General features: G+C 33.4%; 11 non-coding genes across 11 annotated transcripts; 6 read left to right on the top strand and 5 right to left on the bottom strand.

Annotated features, from left to right (window-relative positions):
- Positions 1-1,247: 1,247 nt before the first annotated feature.
- On the top strand, positions 1,248-1,319 carry TRNAQ-CUG (transfer RNA glutamine (anticodon CUG)). The gene has a single exon. It is a non-coding gene; the product is annotated as a tRNA-Gln (tRNA).
- An 825-nt stretch (positions 1,320-2,144) lies between these two features.
- On the bottom strand, positions 2,145-2,216 carry TRNAQ-UUG (transfer RNA glutamine (anticodon UUG)). Its single transcript has one exon. It is a non-coding gene; the product is annotated as a tRNA-Gln (tRNA).
- A 1,548-nt stretch (positions 2,217-3,764) lies between these two features.
- On the top strand, positions 3,765-3,836 carry TRNAQ-CUG (transfer RNA glutamine (anticodon CUG)). The gene has a single exon. It is a non-coding gene; the product is annotated as a tRNA-Gln (tRNA).
- An 825-nt stretch (positions 3,837-4,661) lies between these two features.
- On the bottom strand, positions 4,662-4,733 carry TRNAQ-UUG (transfer RNA glutamine (anticodon UUG)). The gene has a single exon. It is a non-coding gene; the product is annotated as a tRNA-Gln (tRNA).
- A 1,548-nt stretch (positions 4,734-6,281) lies between these two features.
- Positions 6,282-6,353, top strand: TRNAQ-CUG (transfer RNA glutamine (anticodon CUG)). The gene has a single exon. It is a non-coding gene; the product is annotated as a tRNA-Gln (tRNA).
- An 825-nt stretch (positions 6,354-7,178) lies between these two features.
- On the bottom strand, positions 7,179-7,250 carry TRNAQ-UUG (transfer RNA glutamine (anticodon UUG)). The gene has a single exon. It is a non-coding gene; the product is annotated as a tRNA-Gln (tRNA).
- A 1,548-nt stretch (positions 7,251-8,798) lies between these two features.
- Positions 8,799-8,870, top strand: TRNAQ-CUG (transfer RNA glutamine (anticodon CUG)). The gene has a single exon. It is a non-coding gene; the product is annotated as a tRNA-Gln (tRNA).
- Positions 8,871-11,315: 2,445 nt separating this feature from the next.
- TRNAQ-CUG (transfer RNA glutamine (anticodon CUG)) lies at positions 11,316-11,387 on the top strand. The gene has a single exon. It is a non-coding gene; the product is annotated as a tRNA-Gln (tRNA).
- An 825-nt stretch (positions 11,388-12,212) lies between these two features.
- On the bottom strand, positions 12,213-12,284 carry TRNAQ-UUG (transfer RNA glutamine (anticodon UUG)). Its single transcript has one exon. It is a non-coding gene; the product is annotated as a tRNA-Gln (tRNA).
- Positions 12,285-13,832: 1,548 nt separating this feature from the next.
- On the top strand, positions 13,833-13,904 carry TRNAQ-CUG (transfer RNA glutamine (anticodon CUG)). The gene has a single exon. It is a non-coding gene; the product is annotated as a tRNA-Gln (tRNA).
- Positions 13,905-14,729: 825 nt separating this feature from the next.
- Positions 14,730-14,801, bottom strand: TRNAQ-UUG (transfer RNA glutamine (anticodon UUG)). The gene has a single exon. It is a non-coding gene; the product is annotated as a tRNA-Gln (tRNA).
- Positions 14,802-17,754: the final 2,953 nt, after the last annotated feature.

Below are 17,754 nucleotides of genomic sequence, written 5' to 3'. Positions count from 1 at the left end.
GCACTCTGGACTCTGAAAACAGGGATCTGAGTACAAATTTCAGTGGGACTTATCTGAACTTTACACTTTTCTTTTCCATTCAGTTCTTAGAAGTTTTATTTGGAACAACATCACATTTACTTATAAACATGTAAAAATCAACCTGTACATATGTATCTCTGTATATATAGCTATATGTCTCTGTATATTTATAGGAAAATATAAACATATAGATTATAAAAATAAATATAATTAGTGGAGGTGAAAATCATGAACAGTTGTTGCCTCTCAGCATTTGAAACATGAGTTTCTACTTCTTTCTCTTTTATATGTCCTGAAATTGAGATAGTCACTTTTTACTCAGTATTGATCCAACAATACAGTTTATGTATATAAAGCATATCATATGATTTGTGAACAATGTTCAAAAATTAGAATTTGATCAGTACCTGTGATGCCTCCGACCAAAAGCTTATATTTTACGATTGGAGATCAACTGTTGTAAATCAGCATGAAAAACATTTTCTTTTCACGATTTCCATACTAATATAAAACAACATTTTTACTAGCTGAATGAGATCATCATTTGGGTTCCTCTATGTTTGATTGAAGAAAACTTCTCATTCAAAATGTGCTATTTTCGCCTTATCAATAGCGGGAAAGCTTAAAAAAGTGATGCTGTGAATCACCCATCTGAAATGCGTTTGAGAAAATCAGAATATGATTTTATAATGGCTAACTACTTTGTGAAGAAATTTGATGTCAAAGTATTTTAAAGTTTGTATTGATGTAACTTGTTCAAGCTGATGGACATTTTGAAAGCATTCAATAATTGACTCTTTCAACCTACTGGTGTTGGATTTGAGCTATCAATGAACAAAGATGAAGAAATGGAAAAGCTCAAGAGTAATAAAAAATGTCCCTCCAAGGTTTCAAATCGGATCATTGGATGCAAAGTCCAAATTGCCAACCATTGCTCTATGGAGCCACCCATGCAGGAGACAGAGACATTGCTTCAGTAGTCTGGAAATGTAGACTGTTTTATTATGCTACAGGCAAAGATGAACATTGTGATATAACTTTTATATTCAGATAAACATTTGAATATTTAACACTTTTATAGAGAATATAGCTGAAAAGAATCAAATCACATTAAAGCTCTATCCACTATGACCATTCAAATGAGATATCTTTTTATCAATATAAGAGAAGGCCATCACTGATGTGCTCTCTTTTGTCTCAATGGAAAAGTCACTCTTGTGTGAGAGGGTTCCATGGTGTAATGGTTAGCACTCTGGACTCTGAATCCAGCGATCCGAGTTCAAATCTCGGTGGGACCTACTACAATTATGAGATTCACTGTTTAACTCATTTTTTAGAATTTGGTCTAGAAAAAACATAATATCAATGTTTTATACTGATGCGTATGAACGCATAAGTATGTATAGATGCATACATAGCTTTATCCGTCTAGATAGCTGTTAGACAATATGAACATATCAATTATTCATTAACATAAATATTGAAGCTGAACCTAGAAACTGTTCTTTCACATCCACATTGTAAACATGAGTTTATTTTCCTTTCTCATCTATATGGCCAGTAATGAGATAGTTCATTTTTGCTGATTTCTTAGCTGACAACATGCTAGACTTACACAGTGCATTTCATTGTGAATTTCTTTGAAAGTGAATTTCAGATTCACACCTTTGACATGTCTTTCAAAAGATTCAACTTTATTGGTTGTGGATTTACTGTTGAAAATCAGTGTGTAAAATCTTTGTACGTCTGAATTTCAAGATTATTATTCAAACTGCACATCTTCGGTCCCCGTAATACAAAGTTTGACTCCTCAAGTTTTGTTTTAATGAATGCTTTGCAATTAAAAAGTTCCTTGTTCCCCTTATCAATAACAGTAAGATTTTAAAAAGTAATGTCGTGCATCAGGCCCCTGTGATGAGTTTGAGAAACCAGAGTGAGTTTGTAAAATCTCTCATTATTTTGAGCCATTTAGTTTCCAGGTATTGTAAAAATTCTATTATTTGCTCACATCTAGTAAACTTTTAGAGTATAATCAATACATTAATTTTTCACCCTACCGGTATTAGATATGTGATATTAATGAATACACTTGAAAGAAAATGATTTGGTCAAGAGTCATAAAATGGTCCCACCGAGATTTGAACTCGGATCATTGGATTCAAAGTCCAAAGTGCTAACCATTACACCATGGAACCTCCCATGTGAAAGGAGTGCAAACTGCTGCAGCAATGTGGAAATGTCAAAGTTTTTAATATTCTACTGTCAAAGAGAAACTGAATTGGATTGCTTTCCTATTCTGGTAAACTTTTGCATATTGAACTATGTTGGGGAAGGATGTTGCCCAAAAGACTCAAATAACGTTATAACTCTGTTGAACAGTGGTTTTTATGTGAGATAATATTTTTCAATGAAAGATAAGTTGCCCCCTGAGGCAAATCTCTTCTGTCAAAATGGAAAGCTCACCCTGGTACGGGAGGGTGGATGGTGTCGTGGTTAGCACTCTGGAGACTGAAAACAGGGATCTGAGTACAAATTTCAGTGGGACTTATCTGAACATTACAATTTTCTTTTCCATTCAGTTCTTAGAAGTTTTATTTGGAACAACATCACATTTACTTATAAACATGTAAAAATCAACCTGTACATATGTATCTCTGTATATATAGCTATATGTCTCTGTATATTTATAGGAACATATAAACATATAGATTATAAAAATAAATATAATTAGTGGAGGTGAAAATCATGAACAGTTGTTGCCTCTCAGCATTTGAAACATGAGTTTCTACTTCTTTCTCTTTTATATGTCCTGAAATTGAGATAGTCACTTTTTACTCATTATTGATCCAACAATACAGTTGATGTATACAAAGCATATCATATGATTTGTGAATAAAGTTCAAAAATGAGAATTTGATCAGTACCTGTCATGCCTCCGACCAAAAGCTTATATTTTACGATTGGAGATCAACTGTTGTAAATCAGCATGAAAAACATTTTCTTTTCACGATTTCCATACTAATATAAAACAACATTTTTACTAGCTGAATGAGATCATCATTTGGGTTCCTCTATGTTTGATTGAAGAAAACTTCTCATTCAAAATGTGCTATTTTCGCCTTATCAATAGCGGGAAAGCTTAAAAAAGTGATGCTGTGAATCACCCGTCTGAAATGCGTTTGAGAAAATCAGGATATGATTTTATAATGGCTAACTACTTTGTGAAGAAATTTGATGTCAAAGTATTGTAAAGTTTGTATTGATGTAACTTGTTCAAGCTGATGGACATTTTGAAAGCATTCAATAATTGACTCTTTCAACCTACTGGTGTTGGATTTGAGCTATCAATGAACAAAGATGAAGAAATGGAAAAGCTCAAGAGTAATAAAAAAAGTCCCTCCAAGGTTTCAAATCGGATCATTGGATGCAAAGTCCAAATTGCCAACCATTGCTCTATCGAGCCACCCATGCAGGAGACAGAGACATTGCTTCAGTAGTCTGGAAATGTAGACTGTTTTATTATGCTACAGGCAAAGATGAACATTGTGATATAACTTTTATATTCAGATAAACATTTGAATATTTAACACTTTTATAGAGAATATAGCTGAAAAGAATCAAATCACATTAAATCTCTATCCACTATGACCATTCAAATGAGATATCTTTTTATCAATATAAGAGAAGGACATCACTGATGCGCTCTCTTTTGTCTCAATGGAAAAGGCACTCTTGTGTGAGAGGGTTCCATGGTGTAATGGTTAGCACTCTGGACTCTGAATCCAGCGATCCGAGTTCAAATCTCGGTGGGACCTACTACAATTATGAGATTCACTGTTTAACTCATTTTTTAGAATTTGGTCTAGAAAAAACCTAATATCAATGTTTTATACTGATGCGTATGAACGCATAAGTATGTATAGATGCATACATAGCTTTATCCATCTAGATAGCTGTTAGACAATATGAACATATCAATTATTCATAAACATAAATATTGAAGCTGAACCTAGAAACTGTTCTTTCACATCCACATTGTAAACATGAGTTTATTTTCCTTTATCATCTATATGGCCAGTAATGAGATAGTTCATTTTTGCTGATTTCTTAGCTGACAACATGCTGGACTTACACAGTGCATTTCATTGTGAATTTCTTTGAAAGTGAATTTCAGATTCACACCTTTGACATGTCTTTCAAAAGATTCAACTTTATTGGTTGTGGATTTACTGTTGAAAATCAGTGTGTAAAATCTTTGTACGTCTGAATTTCAAGATTATTATTCAAACTGCACATCTTCGGTCCCCGTAATACAAAGTTTGACTCCTCAAGTTTTGTTTTAATGAATGCTTTGCAATTAAAAAGTTCCTTGTTCCCCTTATCAATAACAGTAAGATTTTAAAAAGTAATGTCGTGCATCAGGCCCCTGTGATGAGTTTGAGAAACCAGAGTGAGTTTGTAAAATCTCTCATTATTTTGAGCCATTTAGTTTCCAGGTATTGTAAAAATTCTATTATTTGCTCACATCTAGTAAACTTTTAGAGTATAATCAATACATTAATTTTTCACCCTACCGGTATTAGATATGTGATATTAATGAATACACTTGAAAGAAAATGATTTGGTCAAGAGTCATAAAATGGTCCCACCGAGATTTGAACTCGGATCATTGGATTCAAAGTCCAAAGTGCTAACCATTACACCATGGAACCTCCCATGTGAAAGGAGTGCAAACTGCTGCAGCAATGTGGAAATGTCAAAGTTTTTAATATTCTACTGTCAAATAGAAACTGAATTGGATTGCTTTCCTATTCTGGTAAACTTTTGCATATTGAACTATGTTGGGGAAGGATGTTGCCCAAAAGACTCAAATAACGTTATAACTCTGTTGAACAGTGGTTTTTATGTGAGATAATATTTTTCAATGAAAGATAAGTTGCCCCCTGAGGCAAATCTCTTCTGTCAAAATGGAAAGCTCACCCTGGTACGGGAGGGTGGATGGTGTCGTGGTTAGCACTCTGGAGACTGAAAACAGGGATCTGAGTACAAATTTCAGTGGGACTTATCTGAACATTACAATTTTCTTTTCCATTCAGTTCTTAGAAGTTTTATTTGGAACAACATCACATTTACTTATAAACATGTAAAAATCAACCTGTACATATGTATCTCTGTATATATAGCTATATGTCTCTGTATATTTATAGGAACATATAAACATATAGATTATAAAAATAAATATAATTAGTGGAGGTGAAAATCATGAACAGTTGTTGCCTCTCAGCATTTGAAACATGAGTTTCTACTTCTTTCTCTTTTATATGTCCTGAAATTGAGATAGTCACTTTTTACTCATTATTGATCCAACAATACAGTTGATGTATACAAAGCATATCATATGATTTGTGAATAAAGTTCAAAAATGAGAATTTGATCAGTACCTGTCATGCCTCCGACCAAAAGCTTATATTTTACGATTGGAGATCAACTGTTGTAAATCAGCATGAAAAACATTTTCTTTTCACGATTTCCATACTAATATAAAACAACATTTTTACTAGCTGAATGAGATCATCATTTGGGTTCCTCTATGTTTGATTGAAGAAAACTTCTCATTCAAAATGTGCTATTTTCGCCTTATCAATAGCGGGAAAGCTTAAAAAAGTGATGCTGTGAATCACCCGTCTGAAATGCGTTTGAGAAAATCAGGATATGATTTTATAATGGCTAACTACTTTGTGAAGAAATTTGATGTCAAAGTATTGTAAAGTTTGTATTGATGTAACTTGTTCAAGCTGATGGACATTTTGAAAGCATTCAATAATTGACTCTTTCAACCTACTGGTGTTGGATTTGAGCTATCAATGAACAAAGATGAAGAAATGGAAAAGCTCAAGAGTAATAAAAAAAGTCCCTCCAAGGTTTCAAATCGGATCATTGGATGCAAAGTCCAAATTGCCAACCATTGCTCTATCGAGCCACCCATGCAGGAGACAGAGACATTGCTTCAGTAGTCTGGAAATGTAGACTGTTTTATTATGCTACAGGCAAAGATGAACATTGTGATATAACTTTTATATTCAGATAAACATTTGAATATTTAACACTTTTATAGAGAATATAGCTGAAAAGAATCAAATCACATTAAATCTCTATCCACTATGACCATTCAAATGAGATATCTTTTTATCAATATAAGAGAAGGACATCACTGATGCGCTCTCTTTTGTCTCAATGGAAAAGGCACTCTTGTGTGAGAGGGTTCCATGGTGTAATGGTTAGCACTCTGGACTCTGAATCCAGCGATCCGAGTTCAAATCTCGGTGGGACCTACTACAATTATGAGATTCACTGTTTAACTCATTTTTTAGAATTTGGTCTAGAAAAAACCTAATATCAATGTTTTATACTGATGCGTATGAACGCATAAGTATGTATAGATGCATACATAGCTTTATCCATCTAGATAGCTGTTAGACAATATGAACATATCAATTATTCATAAACATAAATATTGAAGCTGAACCTAGAAACTGTTCTTTCACATCCACATTGTAAACATGAGTTTATTTTCCTTTCTCATCTATATGGCCAGTAATGAGATAGTTCATTTTTGCTGATTTCTTAGCTGACAAAATGCTGGACTTACACAGTGCATTTCATTGTGAATGTCTTTAAAAGTGAATTTCAGATTCACACCTTTGACATGTCTTTCAAAAGATTCAACTTTTTTGGTTGTGGATTTACTGTTGAAAATCAGTGTGTAAAATCTTTGTACGTCTGAATTTCAAGATTATTATTCAAACTGCACATCTTCGGTCCCTGTAATACAAAGTTTGACTCCTCAAGTTTTGTTTTAATGAATGCTTTGCAATGAAAAAGTTCCTTGTTCGCCTTAACAATAACAGTAAGATTTTAAAAAGTAATGTCTTGCATCAGGCCCCTGTGATGAGTTTGAGAAACCAGAGTGAGTTTGTAAAATCTCTCATTATTTTGAGCCATTTAGTTTCCAGGTATTGTAAAATTTCTATTATTTGCTCACATCTAATAAACTTTTAGAGTATAATCAATAAATTAATTGTTCACCCTACCGGTATTAGATATGTGATATTAATGAATACACTTGAAAGAAAATGATTTGGTCAAGAGTCATAAAATGGTCCCACCGAGATTTGAACTCGGATCATTGGATTCAAAGTCCAAAGTGCTAACCATTACACCATGGAACCTCCCATGTGAAAGGAGCATAAACTGCTGCAGGAATGTGGAAATGTCAAAGTTTTTAATATTCTACTGTCAAAGAGAAACTGTATTGGATTGCTTTCCTATTCTGGTAAACTTTTGCATATTGAACTATGTTGGGGAAGGATGTTGCCCAAAAGACTCAAATAACGTTATAACTCTGTTGAACAGTGGTTTTTATGTGAGATAATATTTTTCAATGAAAGATAAGTTGCCCCCTGAGGCAAATCTCTTCTGTCAAAATGGAAAGCTCACCCTGGTACGGGAGGGTGGATGGTGTCATGGTTAGCACTCTGGACTCTGAAAACAGGGATCTGAGTACAAATTTCAGTGGGACTTATCTGAACTTTACACTTTTCTTTTCCATTCAGTTCTTAGAAGTTTTATTTGGAACAACATCACATTTACTTATAAACATGTAAAAATCAACCTGTACATATGTATCTCTGTATATATAGCTATATGTCTCTGTATATTTATAGGAAAATATAAACATATAGATTATAAAAATAAATATAATTAGTGGAGGTGAAAATCATGAACAGTTGTTGCCTCTCAGCATTTGAAACATGAGTTTCTACTTCTTTCTCTTTTATATGTCCTGAAATTGAGATAGTCACTTTTTACTCAGTATTGATCCAACAATACAGTTTATGTATATAAAGCATATCATATGATTTGTGAACAATGTTCAAAAATTAGAATTTGATCAGTACCTGTGATGCCTCCGACCAAAAGCTTATATTTTACGATTGGAGATCAACTGTTGTAAATCAGCATGAAAAACATTTTCTTTTCACGATTTCCATACTAATATAAAACAACATTTTTACTAGCTGAATGAGATCATCATTTGGGTTCCTCTATGTTTGATTGAAGAAAACTTCTCATTCAAAATGTGCTATTTTCGCCTTATCAATAGCGGGAAAGCTTAAAAAAGTGATGCTGTGAATCACCCATCTGAAATGCGTTTGAGAAAATCAGAATATGATTTTATAATGGCTAACTACTTTGTGAAGAAATTTGATGTCAAAGTATTTTAAAGTTTGTATTGATGTAACTTGTTCAAGCTGATGGACATTTTGAAAGCATTCAATAATTGACTCTTTCAACCTACTGGTGTTGGATTTGAGCTATCAATGAACAAAGATGAAGAAATGGAAAAGCTCAAGAGTAATAAAAAATGTCCCTCCAAGGTTTCAAATCGGATCATTGGATGCAAAGTCCAAATTGCCAACCATTGCTCTATGGAGCCACCCATGCAGGAGACAGAGACATTGCTTCAGTAGTCTGGAAATGTAGACTGTTTTATTATGCTACAGGCAAAGATGAACATTGTGATATAACTTTTATATTCAGATAAACATTTGAATATTTAACACTTTTATAGAGAATATAGCTGAAAAGAATCAAATCACATTAAAGCTCTATCCACTATGACCATTCAAATGAGATATCTTTTTATCAATATAAGAGAAGGCCATCACTGATGTGCTCTCTTTTGTCTCAATGGAAAAGTCACTCTTGTGTGAGAGGGTTCCATGGTGTAATGGTTAGCACTCTGGACTCTGAATCCAGCGATCCGAGTTCAAATCTCGGTGGGACCTACTACAATTATGAGATTCACTGTTTAACTCATTTTTTAGAATTTGGTCTAGAAAAAACATAATATCAATGTTTTATACTGATGCGTATGAACGCATAAGTATGTATAGATGCATACATAGCTTTATCCGTCTAGATAGCTGTTAGACAATATGAACATATCAATTATTCATTAACATAAATATTGAAGCTGAACCTAGAAACTGTTCTTTCACATCCACATTGTAAACATGAGTTTATTTTCCTTTCTCATCTATATGGCCAGTAATGAGATAGTTCATTTTTGCTGATTTCTTAGCTGACAACATGCTGGACTTACACAGTGCATTTCATTGTGAATGTCTTTAAAAGTGAATTTCAGATTCACACCTTTGACATGTCTTTCAAAAGATTCAACTTTTTTGGTTGTGGATTTACTGTTGAAAATCAGTGTGTAAAATCTTTGTACGTCTGAATTTCAAGATTATTATTCAAACTGCACATCTTCGGTCCCCTTAATACAAAGTTTGACTCCTCAAGTTTTGTTTTAATGAATGCTTTGCAATGAAAAAGTTCCTTGTTCCCCTTAACAATAACAGTAAGATTTTAAAAAGTAATGTCTTGCATCAGGCCCCTGTGATGAGTTTGAGAAACCAGAGTGAGTTTGTAAAATCTCTCATTATTTTGAGCCATTTAGTTTCCAGGTATTGTAAAATTTCTATTATTTGCTCACATCTAATAAACTTTTAGAGTATAATCAATAAATTAATTGTTCACCCTACCGGTATTAGATATGTGATATTAATGAATACACTTGAAAGAAAATGATTTGGTCAAGAGTCATAAAATGGTCCCACCGCGATTTGAACTCGGATCATTGGATTCAAAGTCCAAAGTGCTAACCATTACACCATGGAACCTCCTATGTGAAAGGAACATAAACTGCTGCAGGAATGTGGAAATGTCAAAGTTTTTAATATTCTACTGTCAAAGAGAAACTGAATTGGATTGCTTTCCTATTCTGGTAAACTTTTGCATATTGAACTATGTTGGGGAAGGATGTTGCCCAAAAGACTCAAATAACGTTATAACTCTGTTGAACAGTGGTTTTTATGTGAGATAATATTTTTCAATGAAAGATAAGTTGCCCCCTGAGGCAAATCTCTTCTGTCAAAATGGAAAGCTCACCCTGGTACGGGAGGGTGAATGGTGTCATGGTTAGCACTCTGGACTCTGAAAACAGGGATCTGAGTACAAATTTCAGTGGGACTTATCTGAACTTTACAATTTTCTTTTCCATTCAGTTCTTAGAAGTTTTATTTGGAACAACATCACATTTACTTATAAACATGTAAAAATCAACCTGTACATATGTATCTCTGTAAATATAGCTATATGTCTCTGTATATTTATAGGAAAATATAAACATATAGATTATAAAAATAAATATAATTAGTGGAGGTGAAAATCATGAACAGTTGTTGCCTCTCAGCATTTGAAACATGAGTTTCTACTTCTTTCTCTTTCATATGTCCTGAAATTGAGATAGTCACTTTTTACTCATTATTGATCCAACAATACAGTTTATGTATATAAAGCATATCATATGATTTGTGAACAATGTTCAAAAATTAGAATTTGATCAGTACCTGTGATGCCTCCGACCAAAAGCTTATATTTTACGATTGGAGATCAACTGTTGTAAATCAGCATGAAAAACATTTTCTTTTCACGATTTCCATACTAATATAAAACAACATTTTTACTAGCTGAATGAGATCATCATTTGGGGTCCTCTATGTTTGATTGAAGAAAACTTCTCATTCAAAATGTGCTATTTTCGCCTTATCAATAGCGGGAAAGCTTAAAAAAGTGATGCTGTGAATCACCCATCTGAAATGCGTTTGAGAAAATCAGAATATGATTTTATAATGGCTAACTACTTTGTGAAGAAATTTGATGTCAAAGTATTTTAAAGTTTGTATTGATGTAACTTGTTCAAGCTGATGGACATTTTGAAAGCATTCAATAATTGACTCTTTCAACCTACTGGTGTTGGATTTGAGCTATCAATGAACAAAGATGAAGAAATGGAAAAGCTCAAGAGTAATAAAAAATGTCCCTCCAAGGTTTCAAATCGGATCATTGGATGCAAAGTCTAAATTGCCAACCATTGCTCTATGGAGCCACCCATGCAGGAGACAGAGACATTGCTTCAGTAGTCTGGAAATGTAGACTGTTTTATTATGCTACAGGCAAAGATGAACAGTGTGATATAACTTTTATATTCAAATAAACATTTGAATATTTAACACTTTTATAGAGAATATAGCTGAAAAGAATCAAATCACATTAAAGCTCTATCCACTATGACCATTCAAATGAGATATCTTTTTATCAATATAAGAGAAGGCCATCACTGATGCGCTCTCTTTTGTCTCAATGGAAAAGTCACTCTTGTGTGAGAGGGTTCCATGGTGTAATGGTTAGCACTCTGGACTCTGAATCCAACGATCCGAGTTCAAATCTCGGTGGGACCTACTACAATTATGAGATTCACTGTTTAACTCATTTTTTAGAATTTGGTCTAGAAAAAACATAATATCAATGTTTTATACTGATGCGTATGAACGCATAAGTATGTATAGATGCATACATAGCTTTATCCATCTAGATAGCTGTTAGACAATATGAACATATCAATTATTCATAAACATAAATATTGAAGCTGAACCTAGAAACTGTTCTTTCACATCCACATTGTAAACATGAGTTTATTTTCCTTTCTCATCTATATGGCCAGTAATGAGATAGTTCATTTTTGCTGATTTCTTAGCTGACAACATGCTGGACTTACACAGTGCATTTCATTGTGAATTTCTTTGAAAGTGAATTTCAGATTCACACCTTTGACATGTCTTTCAAAAGATTCAACTTTATTGGTTGTGGATTTACTGTTGAAAATCAGTGTGTAAAATCTTTGTACGTCTGAATTTCAAGATTATTATTCAAACTGCACATCTTCGGTCCCCGTAATACAAAGTTTGACTCCTCAAGTTTTGTTTTAATGAATGCTTTGCAATTAAAAAGTTCCTTGTTCCCCTTATCAATAACAGTAAGATTTTAAAAAGTAATGTCGTGCATCAGGCCCCTGTGATGAGTTTGAGAAACCAGAGTGAGTTTGTAAAATCTCTCATTATTTTGAGCCATTTAGTTTCCAGGTATTGTAAAAATTCTATTATTTGCTCACATCTAGTAAACTTTTAGAGTATAATCAATAAATTAATTTTTCACCCTACCGGTATTAGATATGTGATATTAATGAATACACTTGAAAGAAAATGATTTGGTCAAGAGTCATAAAATGGTCCCACCGAGATTTGAACTCGGATCATTGGATTCAAAGTCCAAAGTGCTAACCATTACACCATGGAACCTCCCATGTGAAAGGAGTGCAAACTGCTGCAGCAATGTGGAAATGTCAAAGTTTTTAATATTCTACTGTCAAAGAGAAACTGAATTGGATTGCTTTCCTATTCTGGTAAACTTTTGCATATTGAACTATGTTGGGGAAGGATGTTGCCCAAAAGACTCAAATAACGTTATAACTCTGTTGAACAGTGGTTTTTATGTGAGATAATATTTTTCAATGAAAGATAAGTTGCCCCCTGAGGCAAATCTCTTCTGTCAAAATGGAAAGCTCACCCTGGTACGGGAGGGTGGATGGTGTCGTGGTTAGCACTCTGGAGACTGAAAACAGGGATCTGAGTACAAATTTCAGTGGGACTTATCTGAACATTACAATTTTCTTTTCCATTCAGTTCTTAGAAGTTTTATTTGGAACAACATCACATTTACTTATAAACATGTAAAAATCAACCTGTACATATGTATCTCTGTATATATAGCTATATGTCTCTGTATATTTATAGGAACATATAAACATATAGATTATAAAAATAAATATAATTAGTGGAGGTGAAAATCATGAACAGTTGTTGCCTCTCAGCATTTGAAACATGAGTTTCTACTTCTTTCTCTTTTATATGTCCTGAAATTGAGATAGTCACTTTTTACTCATTATTGATCCAACAATACAGTTGATGTATACAAAGCATATCATATGATTTGTGAATAAAGTTCAAAAATGAGAATTTGATCAGTACCTGTCATGCCTCCGACCAAAAGCTTATATTTTACGATTGGAGATCAACTGTTGTAAATCAGCATGAAAAACATTTTCTTTTCACGATTTCCATACTAATATAAAACAACATTTTTACTAGCTGAATGAGATCATCATTTGGGTTCCTCTATGTTTGATTGAAGAAAACTTCTCATTCAAAATGTGCTATTTTCGCCTTATCAATAGCGGGAAAGCTTAAAAAAGTGATGCTGTGAATCACCCGTCTGAAATGCGTTTGAGAAAATCAGGATATGATTTTATAATGGCTAACTACTTTGTGAAGAAATTTGATGTCAAAGTATTGTAAAGTTTGTATTGATGTAACTTGTTCAAGCTGATGGACATTTTGAAAGCATTCAATAATTGACTCTTTCAACCTACTGGTGTTGGATTTGAGCTATCAATGAACAAAGATGAAGAAATGGAAAAGCTCAAGAGTAATAAAAAAAGTCCCTCCAAGGTTTCAAATCGGATCATTGGATGCAAAGTCCAAATTGCCAACCATTGCTCTATCGAGCCACCCATGCAGGAGACAGAGACATTGCTTCAGTAGTCTGGAAATGTAGACTGTTTTATTATGCTACAGGCAAAGATGAACATTGTGATATAACTTTTATATTCAGATAAACATTTGAATATTTAACACTTTTATAGAGAATATAGCTGAAAAGAATCAAATCACATTAAATCTCTATCCACTATGACCATTCAAATGAGATATCTTTTTATCAATATAAGAGAAGGACATCACTGATGCGCTCTCTTTTGTCTCAATGGAAAAGGCACTCTTGTGTGAGAGGGTTCCATGGTGTAATGGTTAGCACTCTGGACTCTGAATCCAGCGATCCGAGTTCAAATCTCGGTGGGACCTACTACAATTATGAGATTCACTGTTTAACTCATTTTTTAGAATTTGGTCTAGAAAAAACCTAATATCAATGTTTTATACTGATGCGTATGAACGCATAAGTATGTATAGATGCATACATAGCTTTATCCATCTAGATAGCTGTTAGACAATATGAACATATCAATTATTCATAAACATAAATATTGAAGCTGAACCTAGAAACTGTTCTTTCACATCCACATTGTAAACATGAGTTTATTTTCCTTTCTCATCTATATGGCCAGTAATGAGATAGTTCATTTTTGCTGATTTCTTAGCTGACAAAATGCTGGACTTACACAGTGCATTTCATTGTGAATGTCTTTAAAAGTGAATTTCAGATTCACACCTTTGACATGTCTTTCAAAAGATTCAACTTTTTTGGTTGTGGATTTACTGTTGAAAATCAGTGTGTAAAATCTTTGTACGTCTGAATTTCAAGATTATTATTCAAACTGCACATCTTCGGTCCCTGTAATACAAAGTTTGACTCCTCAAGTTTTGTTTTAATGAATGCTTTGCAATGAAAAAGTTCCTTGTTCGCCTTAACAATAACAGTAAGATTTTAAAAAGTAATGTCTTGCATCAGGCCCCTGTGATGAGTTTGAGAAACCAGAGTGAGTTTGTAAAATCTCTCATTATTTTGAGCCATTTAGTTTCCAGGTATTGTAAAATTTCTATTATTTGCTCACATCTAATAAACTTTTAGAGTATAATCAATAAATTAATTGTTCACCCTACCGGTATTAGATATGTGATATTAATGAATACACTTGAAAGAAAATGATTTGGTCAAGAGTCATAAAATGGTCCCACCGAGATTTGAACTCGGATCATTGGATTCAAAGTCCAAAGTGCTAACCATTACACCATGGAACCTCCCATGTGAAAGGAGCATAAACTGCTGCAGGAATGTGGAAATGTCAAAGTTTTTAATATTCTACTGTCAAAGAGAAACTGTATTGGATTGCTTTCCTATTCTGGTAAACTTTTGCATATTGAACTATGTTGGGGAAGGATGTTGCCCAAAAGACTCAAATAACGTTATAACTCTGTTGAACAGTGGTTTTTATGTGAGATAATATTTTTCAATGAAAGATAAGTTGCCCCCTGAGGCAAATCTCTTCTGTCAAAATGGAAAGCTCACCCTGGTACGGGAGGGTGGATGGTGTCATGGTTAGCACTCTGGACTCTGAAAACAGGGATCTGAGTACAAATTTCAGTGGGACTTATCTGAACTTTACACTTTTCTTTTCCATTCAGTTCTTAGAAGTTTTATTTGGAACAACATCACATTTACTTATAAACATGTAAAAATCAACCTGTACATATGTATCTCTGTATATATAGCTATATGTCTCTGTATATTTATAGGAAAATATAAACATATAGATTATAAAAATAAATATAATTAGTGGAGGTGAAAATCATGAACAGTTGTTGCCTCTCAGCATTTGAAACATGAGTTTCTACTTCTTTCTCTTTTATATGTCCTGAAATTGAGATAGTCACTTTTTACTCAGTATTGATCCAACAATACAGTTTATGTATATAAAGCATATCATATGATTTGTGAACAATGTTCAAAAATTAGAATTTGATCAGTACCTGTGATGCCTCCGACCAAAAGCTTATATTTTACGATTGGAGATCAACTGTTGTAAATCAGCATGAAAAACATTTTCTTTTCACGATTTCCATACTAATATAAAACAACATTTTTACTAGCTGAATGAGATCATCATTTGGGTTCCTCTATGTTTGATTGAAGAAAACTTCTCATTCAAAATGTGCTATTTTCGCCTTATCAATAGCGGGAAAGCTTAAAAAAGTGATGCTGTGAATCACCCATCTGAAATGCGTTTGAGAAAATCAGAATATGATTTTATAATGGCTAACTACTTTGTGAAGAAATTTGATGTCAAAGTATTTTAAAGTTTGTATTGATGTAACTTGTTCAAGCTGATGGACATTTTGAAAGCATTCAATAATTGACTCTTTCAACCTACTGGTGTTGGATTTGAGCTATCAATGAACAAAGATGAAGAAATGGAAAAGCTCAAGAGTAATAAAAAATGTCCCTCCAAGGTTTCAAATCGGATCATTGGATGCAAAGTCCAAATTGCCAACCATTGCTCTATGGAGCCACCCATGCAGGAGACAGAGACATTGCTTCAGTAGTCTGGAAATGTAGACTGTTTTATTATGCTACAGGCAAAGATGAACATTGTGATATAACTTTTATATTCAGATAAACATTTGAATATTTAACACTTTTATAGAGAATATAGCTGAAAAGAATCAAATCACATTAAAGCTCTATCCACTATGACCATTCAAATGAGATATCTTTTTATCAATATAAGAGAAGGCCATCACTGATGTGCTCTCTTTTGTCTCAATGGAAAAGTCACTCTTGTGTGAGAGGGTTCCATGGTGTAAAGGTTAGCACTCTGGAATCTGAATCCAGCGATCCGAGTTCAAATCTCGGTGGGACCTACTACAATTATGAGATTCACTGTTTAACTCATTTTTTAGAATTTGGTCTAGAAAAAACATAATATCAATGTTTTATACTGATGCGTATGAACGCATAAGTATGTATAGATGCATACATAGCTTTATCCGTCTAGATAGCTGTTAGACAATATGAACATATCAATTATTCATTAACATAAATATTGAAGCTGAACCTAGAAACTGTTCTTTCACATCCACATTGTAAACATGAGTTTATTTTCCTTTCTCATCTATATGGCCAGTAATGAGATAGTTCATTTTTGCTGATTTCTTAGCTGACAACATGCTGGACTTACACAGTGCATTTCATTGTGAATGTCTTTAAAAGTGAATTTCAGATTCACACCTTTGACATGTCTTTCAAAAGATTCAACTTTTTTGGTTGTGGATTTACTGTTGAAAATCAGTGTGTAAAATCTTTGTACGTCTGAATTTCAAGATTATTATTCAAACTGCACATCTTCGGTCCCCTTAATACAAAGTTTGACTCCTCAAGTTTTGTTTTAATGAATGCTTTGCAATGAAAAAGTTCCTTGTTCCCCTTAACAATAACAGTAAGATTTTAAAAAGTAATGTCTTGCATCAGGCCCCTGTGATGAGTTTGAGAAACCAGAGTGAGTTTGTAAAATCTCTCATTATTTTGAGCCATTTAGTTTCCAGGTATTGTAAAATTTCTATTATTTGCTCACATCTAATAAACTTTTAGAGTATAATCAATAAATTAATTGTTCACCCTACCGGTATTAGATATGTGATATTAATGAATACACTTGAAAGAAAATGATTTGGTCAAGAGTCATAAAATGGTCCCACCGCGATTTGAACTCGGATCATTGGATTCAAAGTCCAAAGTGCTAACCATTACACCATGGAACCTCCTATGTGAAAGGAACATAAACTGCTGCAGGAATGTGGAAATGTCAAAGTTTTTAATATTCTACTGTCAAAGAGAAACTGAATTGGATTGCTTTCCTATTCTGGTAAACTTTTGCATATTGAACTATGTTGGGGAAGGATGTTGCCCAAAAGACTCAAATAACGTTATAACTCTGTTGAACAGTGGTTTTTATGTGAGATAATATTTTTCAATGAAAGATAAGTTGCCCCCTGAGGCAAATCTCTTCTGTCAAAATGGAAAGCTCACCCTGGTACGGGAGGGTGAATGGTGTCATGGTTAGCACTCTGGACTCTGAAAACAGGGATCTGAGTACAAATTTCAGTGGGACTTATCTGAACTTTACAATTTTCTTTTCCATTCAGTTCTTAGAAGTTTTATTTGGAACAACATCACATTTACTTATAAACATGTAAA

The sequence above is a fragment of the Triturus cristatus genome, chromosome 5_2 (genome assembly GCF_964204655.1).
Source record: "Triturus cristatus chromosome 5_2, aTriCri1.1, whole genome shotgun sequence".
Classification (NCBI taxonomy): Eukaryota; Metazoa; Chordata; class Amphibia; order Caudata; family Salamandridae; genus Triturus; species Triturus cristatus.
The sequence above is the reverse complement of the archived record's forward strand: the minus strand, read 5'-3'. Positions and strand labels throughout refer to the sequence as shown.